Genomic DNA, 13,385 nt, shown 5'->3' with positions numbered 1-13,385 from the left:
AAATATACTTGTTATCTATGTGAGACAATAGGAGCAAATTAGAAGTAGCTGTAAAGTGGAATTATTAGAGTTATCAATTATAACATTGAAGAATTTAAGTATTAGAAAAAATCATGAACTCTACCATAATCTTACTATTATTTCTTATAGATACATTCTTCCCCGGGTACGTTTGCTAATCTGACTCCCATTAGCATATTATATCGTCGTCCTCTCTACTTTTTTTTTGCTAACACTGATCGAGATCAGTCAGACGCGGCATAGAAGAGAACGAGCTAATACAATACATACGTGCGAGTGAGATAAAATTCCTCCTGGTTTCCGGTACTTCAAACTTGCCGCGTATCGTGCTGATGTGTCAACTACTAATCCAACACAAAGGGTCCCTTCTTTATTGTTAGATTCTGACGAATCTTCAATCAGTTGCTTGGCGAGGTTCTCTTGGTGATAATGAATTCCAACACGATCTTATTCGAACATTTTTGAGCAATTTCTTTGCAGAATTTTAAATTATGTTTAAAACCTTTTTCACTAGAAAAGCACAGTGAATCAATTATTAAAAGTTGTGTGAAAATACAATGACAAATAGAATACTCCTTATGATTAATTTCTAGTTAAGACACCGATACGACGAGCGGTACGCTTTGAAGTATCGGGAGCTATGCGACAAGTTTCATGGGGTGCGCTATTTCACTTGTTCCCATTGTATTCGCTTACTTTTCTGTGTTCACGCTTGACTAAGTTCGATTCTATAATCATAAAGGTACTACCTTCAACGATTATAAGATTTGAGATGGACCCTGGTTAACCACGTAAGAATGTATTTATTAATGAATAAGAATTGCCTTAATTTTAATTCAGTAATATCGAATATTAAGAAAATTTTTCATAAGAAAATATCAACTTCAATTTGGTATCAAGCAGCAACTATAAACTTCCATGTGCACTTTGTACAGAATATAGATTACTTAAACTATAAAAGTAAGTCATGATGACATTTGAATAATATTGAAAATTTGTTTTTATGTATCCGAATAATTTTTTATCTTTGATATCTTAATATCAATTATAAATTTGTTTTTCAAATCTAAACATTTTTTGGAAAAATCACTTTCTTTGGTATGACGTATAAATATAGTTGACATTTAATTCACCCTTTTGTTTTTGTGTTGATTGAAACATGCGTAAGATGTTGGAACATAATTACGAATGTTATTACGGGAATTATTGTTTAGGACATCTTGAAAACAAAGATTGATTATAAATAGCAGTTTACTTATGGATACATCTAGTGCTTTCTTCATGAATTATTCTCCTATTACTAACAAAGCATTATTAACTTTCAATGTTACATTTAGCAAATTATGCATATAACAATAACTATATTTATATTTTATTTTACATTTATATTAAAATTATAAATTTAACTTCATCTTATAAAAAGAATTTTTTAAATTCTAATTATAAACATTCATCATTAATGATAAATTATATGATGAAACATTAAACATGCACATTATTTATTTTCGGTATTTCTTGCGTTAAAACGTACCATTATCATATCTCGCAAACTTTCTGAACTCCAATGACAATAATAATCACTTTTTCTTTCACAAATAAGAAACCTCTTAAAATGATAGACGAATTATTGATTCTCTTTTTACATAAATTAAAAAGATGACAACCGAAAGATTCCTATTTGAATGAACAACCTTTAAAAAAGTTGAAACACGCTCAAAATGAATTTTGTATCCTTCTTTTACGTACTTGTTCATCTTTCATTCAGTACTCTAAGTTTGTTATGTAGATAAAAATTTGATTATCGTTGATATTGATTCTGAAGACTCAACCGTAAAAATTGAAAAAGATATGCCTATTTTAAATATTTCACACACTTAGTAGGAGACATGTTGCCTCCAATGATTCGTATTGGTTTACTAAAGGATTTGTGACCTGAGCGACAATATTACTAGTGCAATATGCATGTACCTTAGGAAAGTATATTATCAATGAAGCAGGGGGAAGGCATCAACCATTACTAAGTTTAAGTAGTTTCTGATTATATTTTCTAACGTTTGTCTTTTTTAACTAATAATTTCAATATTGCCAGAATACCGATGTTAAACAGAATTAAATATATAAAATCTGCTGAATGGATGAATAGAACTGAAAAAAGTGAAGGAAGGTAGAATTTCAATGTTAATAGACACCACCATTACGGTTCCGTCTCTTGACTGTTATCAGAAACTGATAACGGTAGTACCTTACTTCCACGTAACATTGACTCACCGTATTTTTTAGCGTTCGTTCAGAACATTGTATTGCTATTTCAGAGTTTTACCCTACAGACGAGATAACAGAGATAATAATCAATATTTATTGAATACCTAACTAAAAAAATTGTTATTGCATAACCAATGAATTCTATTTATGGAAAGTAAAATTTAATAATATTTTACACATAACTATAATTGTCTGAAAACTTAAGGGATTATAAATTTGAATATAAGGTTCGGGTTAACAATTCATCAAATTCTGTAAATAGTTTCATAGTCTGAGTATTCAAATTAGAGCAGTTTTCGATAGTTCTATTATAATAACATTTTAATGTATTATAATATAGGTACAAATAATCGTATGTTTAGTGTTCGAATGTGCGTAAAGTGCACGACCATTGAAATTTTTTAAGGTAATCGTTCTTGAAATTTTATTATCACAGGAAGTTTTGTAGAAGTCATAAGCTTACAAAGTGACCTGCGATGCACACGTTTAATCTACATTACACAAGATATGGATTGTATAAATTGTCAAATGATAATGAAACGTCGAAGGTAGAAAAAGCAACGAAATTTCTGCCACGTTTAAAAAAACGTTTGCATTTCTAAGTGCAGGATATCTCTTTCAATCATATAGTAATTCATTAAAAGAATTTCGAAAAAGTACTGAACGATAAGAAACGGAAGCCATAATAGACATTATTGCTTTTGACGATAAAACGAACCATCTGATGCAGTCTTAAATGGAGGACTAGCAGAGTTTTATCATACGATATTAGTTAAAAGAATTGCAGTTTTTATTGGGCCTTACGATATAGAAATATCTGCTTACGTATGGCAAGCATTCTAGGACACGAGAGAATGACGTCATGCATGTGCCTCGTACGTGCTGATTTTTCTTCTTTCGATCCGTGATATATCGCATTCCGCGTAACGTTCCAAAAATTAAGCGAATCTGTAAAACTAAGACCGATAAAGAACTTTGATTAAATTTCTAACGGTGCAAATAAACAGAAAAGTTTTTCCTACCACCGCTACTATTAAAACTTAATCATCGTAATGTACTAAATGTATTAAGTTGAATACGTTTTAATTACTAATATTATTGAAGAGACCATCGAGTTTGTAACAACAAGACAGCTGCAAGTAGCAAACCTAAATATCAGAAAAAATTCTGTTTTGAGCGTTTCGAAATTTGAAATTGCAAAAATAAAATTAACGTTGTAAAGACATTTTTTGGTTTGAGTAGAAAACAAATTCACTGTCGCATTGTCTACAATACATAAATGTGTTATTTTTTTTTGCATTCCATATTCGATACGATTAATGACTCCCACTTCCATACTTAATTATTATTTCATAAAATTAAACCAATACCATGACTTTGTTGAACATCATTTTAAAGGTCGAGGCGTCGGGTACTATAGTGCCTCAAGAGAGAGCTAGTTGTAACACAGTAAGGAGAAAATTGATGCAGTGTTAAATTTTGGACGAAAGGTTAATTATGAGTAATATAATTGTTTTAAATTAATGGAAGACTGACATTATACTTACTGAAGCTTGTTTGTAGTACAGGGATGGCAAATAAGTGGCACGGGAACAATTTTTGATGGCACATACACAGATGCAAAACTCACCTCCGCTTGTCTTAAATATTATACATTGGATTTATATTTGGTTAATCTTATTATATGTACTTATCTAAACGTATACCCTCTACATCGGAGCTGGCACGGCAAAAAGATCACAATAAATTTCACCATATATTGGCATCTAGATCAAATCCTATTTGCCATCCCTGTTGTAACGCGTGAAAGGTTCGTTGATTCAGGAGATCTTAATAACAATTACGGTTAATGCTTCAGAAAAGCAGGAAACCAATCGGTTGAGGTTTCTTGCTTATCTGCCTAGTCGCGAGGAAAATTTTACATCATTGGCCACTGCATATTCATAAGCCACGATCCTCACTTTTTTTGGTGTTAAAAAATAAATAAGTGTTACAACGTTGTTTATCAAAAGATATTTAACGAGTTTCTCTTCTTGTTAGCCTGTAAAAACATGCCTTACTTTCAAATAGCGGTTATTTGAGTATCGTCACTTTGCTTATATATTTGTAACAACGTTTTTAACAACAAAATAAGCGTGGGTGGATGGCACACTTGGGAGTTATTTTGGATAAAGTTATTTTAATGACTCTTCAAATAAATAATTACTATGTTGGATCTCACGTGATTTTCACATACATTTATGTTAGTACATTTTTTTTAAAATAAATTAAAAAATTCTATTTATTTGTTTTCTTGTTTGTTATTTTATTATTTAATATTATAAGTAATATTTTTGACTCTATTGTGCGGGACGTACTGGATGATAAAAAGCGATGTTTACGACATTGTTGCTATAATTCACAATTTCACCCTGTAATAATTTAAGTTACACTATCACTTATAAATAGTAATAAGATCAAGTATGTATATGGAAGTAGCTTCGAATCTTTGGGAGTACTTTAACCAGAAGACTTTTATTGTGTGCAATTGTGTGATTTGTTTTCAGTGAAAAATAAAAGCAAGTAGTCCATATAACGTTTACTTAACTATATTTTATTTAATTATATTATTTTAACAGAATTACTTATCCAACCGACAAGTTTTGGTTTTAATCTGTTACGTTTACATTGACATCCGTGTCATAGCTTTTTGTTTATAACAGAGGTAGGCAAATTCTTCGATAATAAGAGCCACATTTCTTACACTTTTGAATGTTCAAGAGCCACAGGGAATTTTATTTTTAAAATTGTATTTATATTTTTTACTACAGATTATTAATATAAAAGTTCGTGCCTTTTGTCTCGGGGGCTGCACAGAGTAGCTGTTGGTTTACAGCATAGAACTGGAGCGAAATCGTAGTGTGTGTTGTATAGTTATAACACCTCTAGTGCTATGATACGATGGTCTCTTGTTTTTCAGGGTTCGGATACTACTTTGACAAGATTCGATTCTTCCAAATGTCAAAGTAGTTACATGTAGATTCTCGAACCCTACAGGTACTCGTTCTAGAGTTCGGAACCAACTTGCATAATCCGAGTACGATGTAAATACAGAAAATGAAATATCACCTGTTGTCAGTAGAATGAACTTATGAAGTGAAACTTTTGTACAGTCACGAGTAAACTCGGTTTCCGTTAGGGAAAAAAACGGCGTAGGAGTAAGGACCTCCTGCCACATAGTAAATTTATTTCAAATATTGAAATAAATGTTGCACCGAGTATTAATTTGGTATAAATTTCAGTAACTTCCGAGACCAAATGGTAGGAAGCCCTTTACCTACGCCGCTTTTCCCCTAGCAGAAGCCAAGTTTGCTCACGAGTGTACTGGATTTGATTTGGATTCGTGAGTACACAGTGGACTTGATCCCATCACTACTCATAAATGTATGGATATTCTGTGGATTTGTATTAACAGCACATAAATGGTACTAAAATGTCAATGTCTGACTCAAAGCAATTTGGATTACACTTTTATGGAATAAACAGATTATAAATTTACATTATTTATTAAAATTAAATACGCAACTCGTCTGTGTATTCCAACATTCTTAAATATTATTGCTCCGACTACTCCTGATAATTTTGCAATTAATCTTTTACTCCTCCCCGAACCGATTTCTTTCTATGTTCAAAATAGTACTGCAGTAGAATTCCGATAATCCGGCATCTAATGGTTCGGCACCTCCAATAGTTCAGCACGTATAGCTCCGACTATGACCGTGCCCTAGAAATGCCATTCGACAACCATTGCGAACCAATACTTCGTACGAAAATTAAATTACATACTTATATTCTACATTATGTATGTAAGTGCGTTTAATACCGCCTAGCATGTAATATCGCCACTCGCATTGTCTCGTGAAGAATGTGATGAAATCAGTTCGTAACGAACTAAACTAATAACCAAGCATGTGTAGGAAGACATACTATGGTTGCAACGTCATATGAGACGTGTAGCATTTCAACGATCTTGGTAGTGTATAAGTTTATCGAACCGTGACAATTTTACGTCATATTGGGAGAAGGCAAGTTTATTCAGTAATTTAATCGATTCCAACATTTTTGTTATTTGAACTATTTTTTGTTATATCTTGACCAGCGTGCACTGAATATTCCCTGCCTTTCAGAATAGCGTTTGTTACAGGTAGAAATGCGAGATTTACAAAGCTACAGAGCTGAACTTTGCTTGCCCTTTATGTATACGTGATCGTCGCAAAAACTAATATGTAATGATGTAAATATTTTGAAATTGTATTTCTTTATTTTTATAAAGGATACATTTTTTAAACATATTCCCGTTGAAAAAAAACTTCGGCAAAAAGTCTTCAAAATATTAATATGGTTAGAAATAATAAACACACCTATAAATGTAGCTTTAAAAGCTCTCATAAGTACATGAATTGATCAATCTTTTTCGGGTAGACGCTGTTATGTACACTTCTTCACGATCTTGATTTTTATTGTCTTATTTTTTTTTTTCAATTGCGATTGAAAATCCTTAGATTTTAGTAGTTCTAACCTGCTGTGCATAAAACACAAACAATTTATTTTTTATCTGAGAGCAATTAGATTCAAAAATATCGGCCACTCTTTTACCTCTCAGTTGAAAACAGTTTGAATTTAGATAGGCGATATTAGGTGTCCTTACCCTAGATAATTACCGTGTTGTTCGAGGGACGACTCTTTTAGATCGTTACTGCGGCTATCATATATTTAAACAATATTGTTTTATAAACTTGACACATACTATATATACGTATGTAGTATGATATTTTGATAAGTCTACTGACTTTATTATGCAGTGTGATATACACACAGATTATAAGCGTAATCCACAATTTTATACCGTTCCAGTAGAAGATGCGGCTTTCGAGTATTTCTGATAGGCGATACATGGCTCCTATCCTGACAATGTTTGACCACTATTGGTATATGTACCTATAAATATGTTAAGATGTAAAAGATACTGTAGATACAGAACTTCACAAACAATACAATACATTAGTCTTGACAATTCCGGATTTCAGGTCCGTTATTACGTACATGTTACTTGAAAATTAATAAATAATCGATTTTATCAATTTAAAAATTCTACTATAACCAGTTGTAATTGAGTAACAACCATGTATCTACCATTTATATTTTACAAAAAATATGTGTAGGTACGTCCAGATACGTTTAACCGATAATATAAAGTTAAAATTATTTGAACCTGTTGGAAGAAATAATTATTACGATAATACTGTTTTTAAGTTCTAAATCGTTTGCGAATGTTATGCACTTCCAGCGTTTATGACCTAGAAAAACATGATGACATGAAGATTTCAATAAAGTATACCTAACAGAGTTGATGGTTTACTTTTAATTTAATAAAATCTTAATGCACGGAAAACATTCCCGTTTAATTCGTACACTCTTTAAATTCAATAATACAGAATTTTACATTATAGTTGAGAAAATATTTTAAATTCGTCGTCACTTAAATTATTTATCGTTTTTAAGTAATCCTTACCCAGATCGATTAAAAATATTGACGTAAGCAGAACAATTAAGAAGAGATTCGTATAAAAATGTAATGAAAAGATGCATTCGCCTTTCGATCTATCAAATTTAAGAAAGGACAGATGAGAATAAGAACGATCAAGGAGGAGTCCTTATAAGGACGAGTGTCCTTAACCCTGGGAAAGAGAAAGAGCCAGTTTCACTGAAGACTTCGTGCCTTTTATAGTCAACAAGCAGTTTCGGTCTTCTTTGGAAAGAAACCGAACTCTGATGAAACCGCACAGATTCCGGGATAGATTGACTGTACACGCCACTTCGTTACACACCCATATTCTCCTCCTCCTCCACCTTCTCCTTCCTCTGCCCTCCTCTTCCCAACTTGGTTAGACTTCCTTTTTCTGTCGTTCTCCTTCTTTATCCGATAGCTCGCGAAAGATTACTCGAATGTACAGGGTGATTCACCGAATTTGACGACCTAAAATTACTGGTAAACTGTTGGATACGTGGAGAAATGTTTAAACGTAAATTTAACGCGATTTCATAAGCTACGTACGTTGTAACGATTATTTTTGTACATGTTATGTACATATCAAGTTTCGAAGATCACTTTTGAGCCTTTTAGAAGAACATTCAGTATGTTCTTATAAAGGGTGGCGTACATTTAACCGGCTCCAAATACTTGGCGAAACTCGAGATATTTGAGATCAGGGGCCGGTTTTATGCGTGTCACCCAGTAGAACACAAAAATGTCATCGAATACGGAATGAAGAAATATTACGACATTGAAACTGGCGCGTTGACATATATTCAGATATTTGCAGAAGTTACTGTAAAAGCAGGTCTTGAAATTTATTGTGGCTTTGTATCTATAAATACGAATTTTTAAATGCCAAGCTTCGATTACCTGTATTTGACACTTAATTATCTTTTAGTTTCTGTGAAAATATATAAGTTGCCAGATAAAAAAAAATGAATCATCGAGTCTTCAATGTTAAAGAAATAATTTCGATGTAAAGAAAATTTTATATGCAAAAACTTTATTTCACATGTGTCATCGATAGAACTAAATTACTTCGGTATGCGTGTAACGGGAAGCGAACCTATGTATCAAGAATCTTCGTGACGTCACGTAGCTTTGTGAAATAGAAAGTACCATGACGCATCATCTTTCCAGTAAAAGTGTCGTGTAATAGTGTAAATTTAACAAATTACCGTCTTGACTTTTTTTTTCCGGGGCATTCCGTCTACGGATGTATGATAGCGTGCATCGCAATCTGATGGGTGTATTTTAAAGACGCGATAAATTGTGCAGAAAATTACGCATTTCACTATGCTACAATTTAACAAGGATGTGTGCACGTGTATCCGTCTTTAAGGGTTAATAACTTGAAGATTTGATAACCGGCACTTATAAAACACAAAAACTGTCACACACTTTATTTAGTGATTCATGATCATAAGACTGCTTCAATGAAACTCGTGGAATATTGAGCGTGTAAACGGCGCATCATAAACCGCTGCCATAAAATAGGAAGCATTAATTCGTTTACATTAGGCGACGTTATTAATTTTTTAATTTCACTTTTGGACTAGTAGTTGTATGCAGTACAAAATAGGAAGTTTTGTGATACATTATTAATAGGGGATAGGTTTGTTCGGAGCCTTATCGTCGAAGTGCTTTCTAGAATTTAAAATAAGAAAATTTTAAAAGACGTTGAAACTAAAGGATTCAAAAAGGCTTCACGCATTTTTCAAATTATTCGCTGTTGTTTATATTGTATAAAAATTTGTTCTTATAAAGTTACAAGACAAAGGAAAACATTATGTAAAAAATATAATTTGATAAAATAATATCTTTAGGAAGATCATTCAGATTTCAGAAATCATCAATTTTTTCTTTAATTTTATAATTTCTAGAAAGTAAAAAATGAGTATGCCCCATTTGTTTTTATTTTGCAGTAAATAATGTTGCAGGACATTTTTGTTTTATTTAAAAGCAGCTGTACAAGCCCTGATAATGTTTTAACGTCTACTCAGGACATCGTCTATACACATAACTAATTGACCTGTGTGTGAAATTGGAAATGTAGCGGTTAATTCTCTGTTTCGGAAACGAAACCGATCAAATCTACTTCCTATAAATTTCTTCGTCTCAGTAGTTTTTGTGTTTTTATATTTTAAATAATTCAACATACAGTACCTCTTTTATACCTTAAGTTAAGGTGTTACAACTTCTCTTATAAGAAATTGATTAGTTTAGCACTTTTAAGGCTCAGATAGTATCAAATTAAATTTAAGAAACGTAATATCGAAAAAATCTCATCCACAATTTTCGTTTATTTATATTTTCAGCTCTACGTTATTGTTATTTTTGAAACTGTATTATTTCGTGAAATTCCAGCATAAACTTTTAGATTATCTTTTTGAAATGCTGAATAGAAAAAAGTGCAATAACAATAAAAGCGATGTTGTTTTATATCCAAAGGGGAACATTTTTTTAGAAAATAATGTTATCCTTTTTTTTCGTGCGTAACGGAGCCACAGGAACGATGCAATTTTCCTTTAGAGGGAGTTAGAGTCGGCGATTGTTAGTGAGCTTTATAAGAAGGAATGTTAGGCAGGTCGACGACACAACACTCGCGGAGACCGGTTTTGGAGCCCCTTCGAGGAGAGAGTTCTGTTTAAAAAAAAGGGAACAAAATAGCCGTGGATCTCTACTTTGCATTGAAACTTTGTTCATCCGCAGTTAGGTTCACCTGTCTTATTAAAGAAACAACAAAATGAACGAAAAAATGACTTTCTGATCGAACTTATCACGTATTATCTGTATGCTAGATGGCATAACTGTTAATTTCTAATACAAAATTTGTAATTTTTACATAACAATATTTTCAGTTTCATACATTATATATATAATAATATCATATGGACTTTATTAGCTTCCTTGGATCCTGTCAAAGTAATTAAGTTAATGGATTAATTTTAATAAATGAACCCGAATGTCGAGTATACTTCATTCTATTTATATTGATAACTAGAAAATAAAAACTGATGGTAAAATTTATAAAACGTTGCTGCTTTTCAGTGCATTATTTCTTTTTAGTTATTACTCAAAATACGGTGCTGAATGTTAAAAAACGAATATATCTAATTTGTTTAATGTAAACACAATATTAGATAATATTATCTAATATTGTGTCTTAGACATCTTAAAATATTATTAACGCTTCATTTTTCAAGATATCGATAGAACAAGGTCTTCCGTTTACAATACAAGGTCCACGTTGCCCAGCAATAAGATTATTTCTACTGATTATTAGGTCACCAGTTTATTGTTTCAGTGAACATACCATGAACCTGCCTCGATCCTCTTATCACTAGTACTGAAACGGAGCAGAGTTATTTAACCTCTTATCTAGCCACTACCGGTACCATTGTTATCGTACAATGAAGTATTGCAACATTTTCGTCCACGGAAAACGTTTTTGAGGAATTCTATACTATTCCGAATCGTTAACAACAAATAGTATTAACAAAACATTGACGATTTTATGCGCAAAAATAAATGTTTAAAAAGTCATTTTCAAGGCAATATGAATTATATTGAGTTCCGTTTAGGGCGAGAATTATCAAACCTCAATATTACTTGTAAGTTTAAATGGAATTACACGATAAATACATGAACTTTTACTGTGTTCGTAACTTTTTACGTGCAGAATCTAATTCTTATTCAAAGGCAACTAGTATATTATCGAAAAACAAATTGAAAATGTAATAACGTCATTAATTTAAATAAACTAATGTTTACTCGATTATGACAAGTATTCCATTGTTTGTTTTGTATTCGTACCATTTGTTCTGCATAGATGAAAGAAATTGCTACGATTATTATTTTTCATTTACGATTCAATTTTTAATTGACGGAATTAAAAACAAACTAAAGCATAACATCGATCAAACTACCTACTAGGGATATTGTTTTCTTAATAATATACGGAAAAATTGTAAAAAAATTGTCTTGCTTGCTTCCTAGTCGACATTTCTTACCGGTTACACACCGGCGTGTATTTGTGTAAAGTGTAAACCGATCCGCTTGCTCATCTTTCTCGAATCGTGACGCATACCTTTAGCTTTTCCTTCCGTTTAACTCGTAAATTATTCATCGAAGTTGAAAGACAAAACTTTGGGTACGCGTCCTTTCCTAGGCGCGTTAAAATTGAATGCTAGGTAAAATTTGTCATTCTCAAGAAGTGCCAATTGTCAAGTTATTCCATATGTTTGTGTATTTCATTTAATAAACGTGTAATTGGTTTTTAACACATGTAACAAAAGTCCCACTCATTCAAATAGTAAAATATTTATCAGTGATCTGTATGGAGTTTTCTTTTGTTAGTTTAAATAAATTTACACAAAAACATCGTTATTTCTTTAAATTATTAGGTTGTTACATACGAATTATTCGGTTGTTCTCTAACACACTATTCGAGGGCACCTTTTTAATCACATTTCAGTGATCATAACGTTTTCTGTGATTTTGTACATTTTTCTAACGATATACTAATTTCGATAAAGTTCATCAACGGTATCATTTACCTTTGATGTTGCGGGTTTTGTATTTTTCTTTTCGTCAACATTAAATATACACGTTGACATTTTATTTTTCAAAAGAATATGTAAGATAAATAATAAAATATGGTTTGATTAACTGCAATCTGTTGTAAAATAAACAAATAGACGTCAAATAGTTTTTCTAATGTAAAAATAAATTTTCATAAACAAAACTGCAATAATTCGCAATTAATACATCTCCTGAAAGCGTCCCTAGATAAGATTTGGAAAACAGATTAAGCAGTTTTTGTAAAGTTGTTGTTAGTAAATTAATTTGAGATCAGGACGAATTCATATAAGATAATTGTCCTGAGGAACTTTTAATTATCATATCTTACGTAAATAAAATTCATTTAGTCCAAAGAACGTGAAAACTTGTGAAGTGGTAAAATATTTTATAAAGTATAGTGCATTGCAGGGTACATTTGAAATAAAAAATAATACAAGCTTCCATTGCTCGTTTCCTCTATGCAGTGTGGTCGTTTATCAATTTATGGAGTTATTGATGGTTAAAGTACAATGCGTGCGTAGCAAATCACTTTAACAACGCAACTTCTACGATAAATGGTTCACGCATGAATTATATGAGTTGTAATTGAACAATGACAATGCGCACCAAGACTATAGAATAAATTTCCGACCGTTCCAAACAAAAATGCTTGAAAGATTTGTCAAAATTTAGTTACACATTGTTAAATCAATTATATCACGTTATAATGTTATTACGTGAGTATTACTTTACACTATGTAGCTAACGGTCTCATTAATTAAGTTTGTATCTTCACATCGTTAATCGATGATCGAATTTTTTGAACAAACTTTGATACACTAATATTCTTGATAAACCAGTTGCGACTAGTTGATTTTTGTCGTCTTTTATTTATTTGTTTGATCTTTTACTTTTGCTTCACCCAACGAAACGTTTTATCTATATTACTCCTTTTGAAAAACTA

At 31.7% G+C, this 13,385-nt stretch overlaps 1 protein-coding gene across 3 annotated transcripts in view; it reads left to right on the top strand.

Annotated features, from left to right (window-relative positions):
- LOC107189778 (myosin heavy chain, non-muscle) overlaps positions 1–13,385 on the top strand; it is a 41,796-nt gene that overhangs the window by 2,326 nt on the left and 26,085 nt on the right. The window lies entirely within an intron of this gene.

The sequence above is a fragment of the Dufourea novaeangliae genome, unplaced genomic scaffold (assembly GCF_001272555.1).
Source record: "Dufourea novaeangliae isolate 0120121106 unplaced genomic scaffold, ASM127255v1 scaffold162, whole genome shotgun sequence".
Taxonomy (NCBI): Eukaryota; Metazoa; Arthropoda; class Insecta; order Hymenoptera; family Halictidae; genus Dufourea; species Dufourea novaeangliae.
The sequence above is the reverse complement of the archived record's forward strand: the minus strand, read 5'-3'. Positions and strand labels throughout refer to the sequence as shown.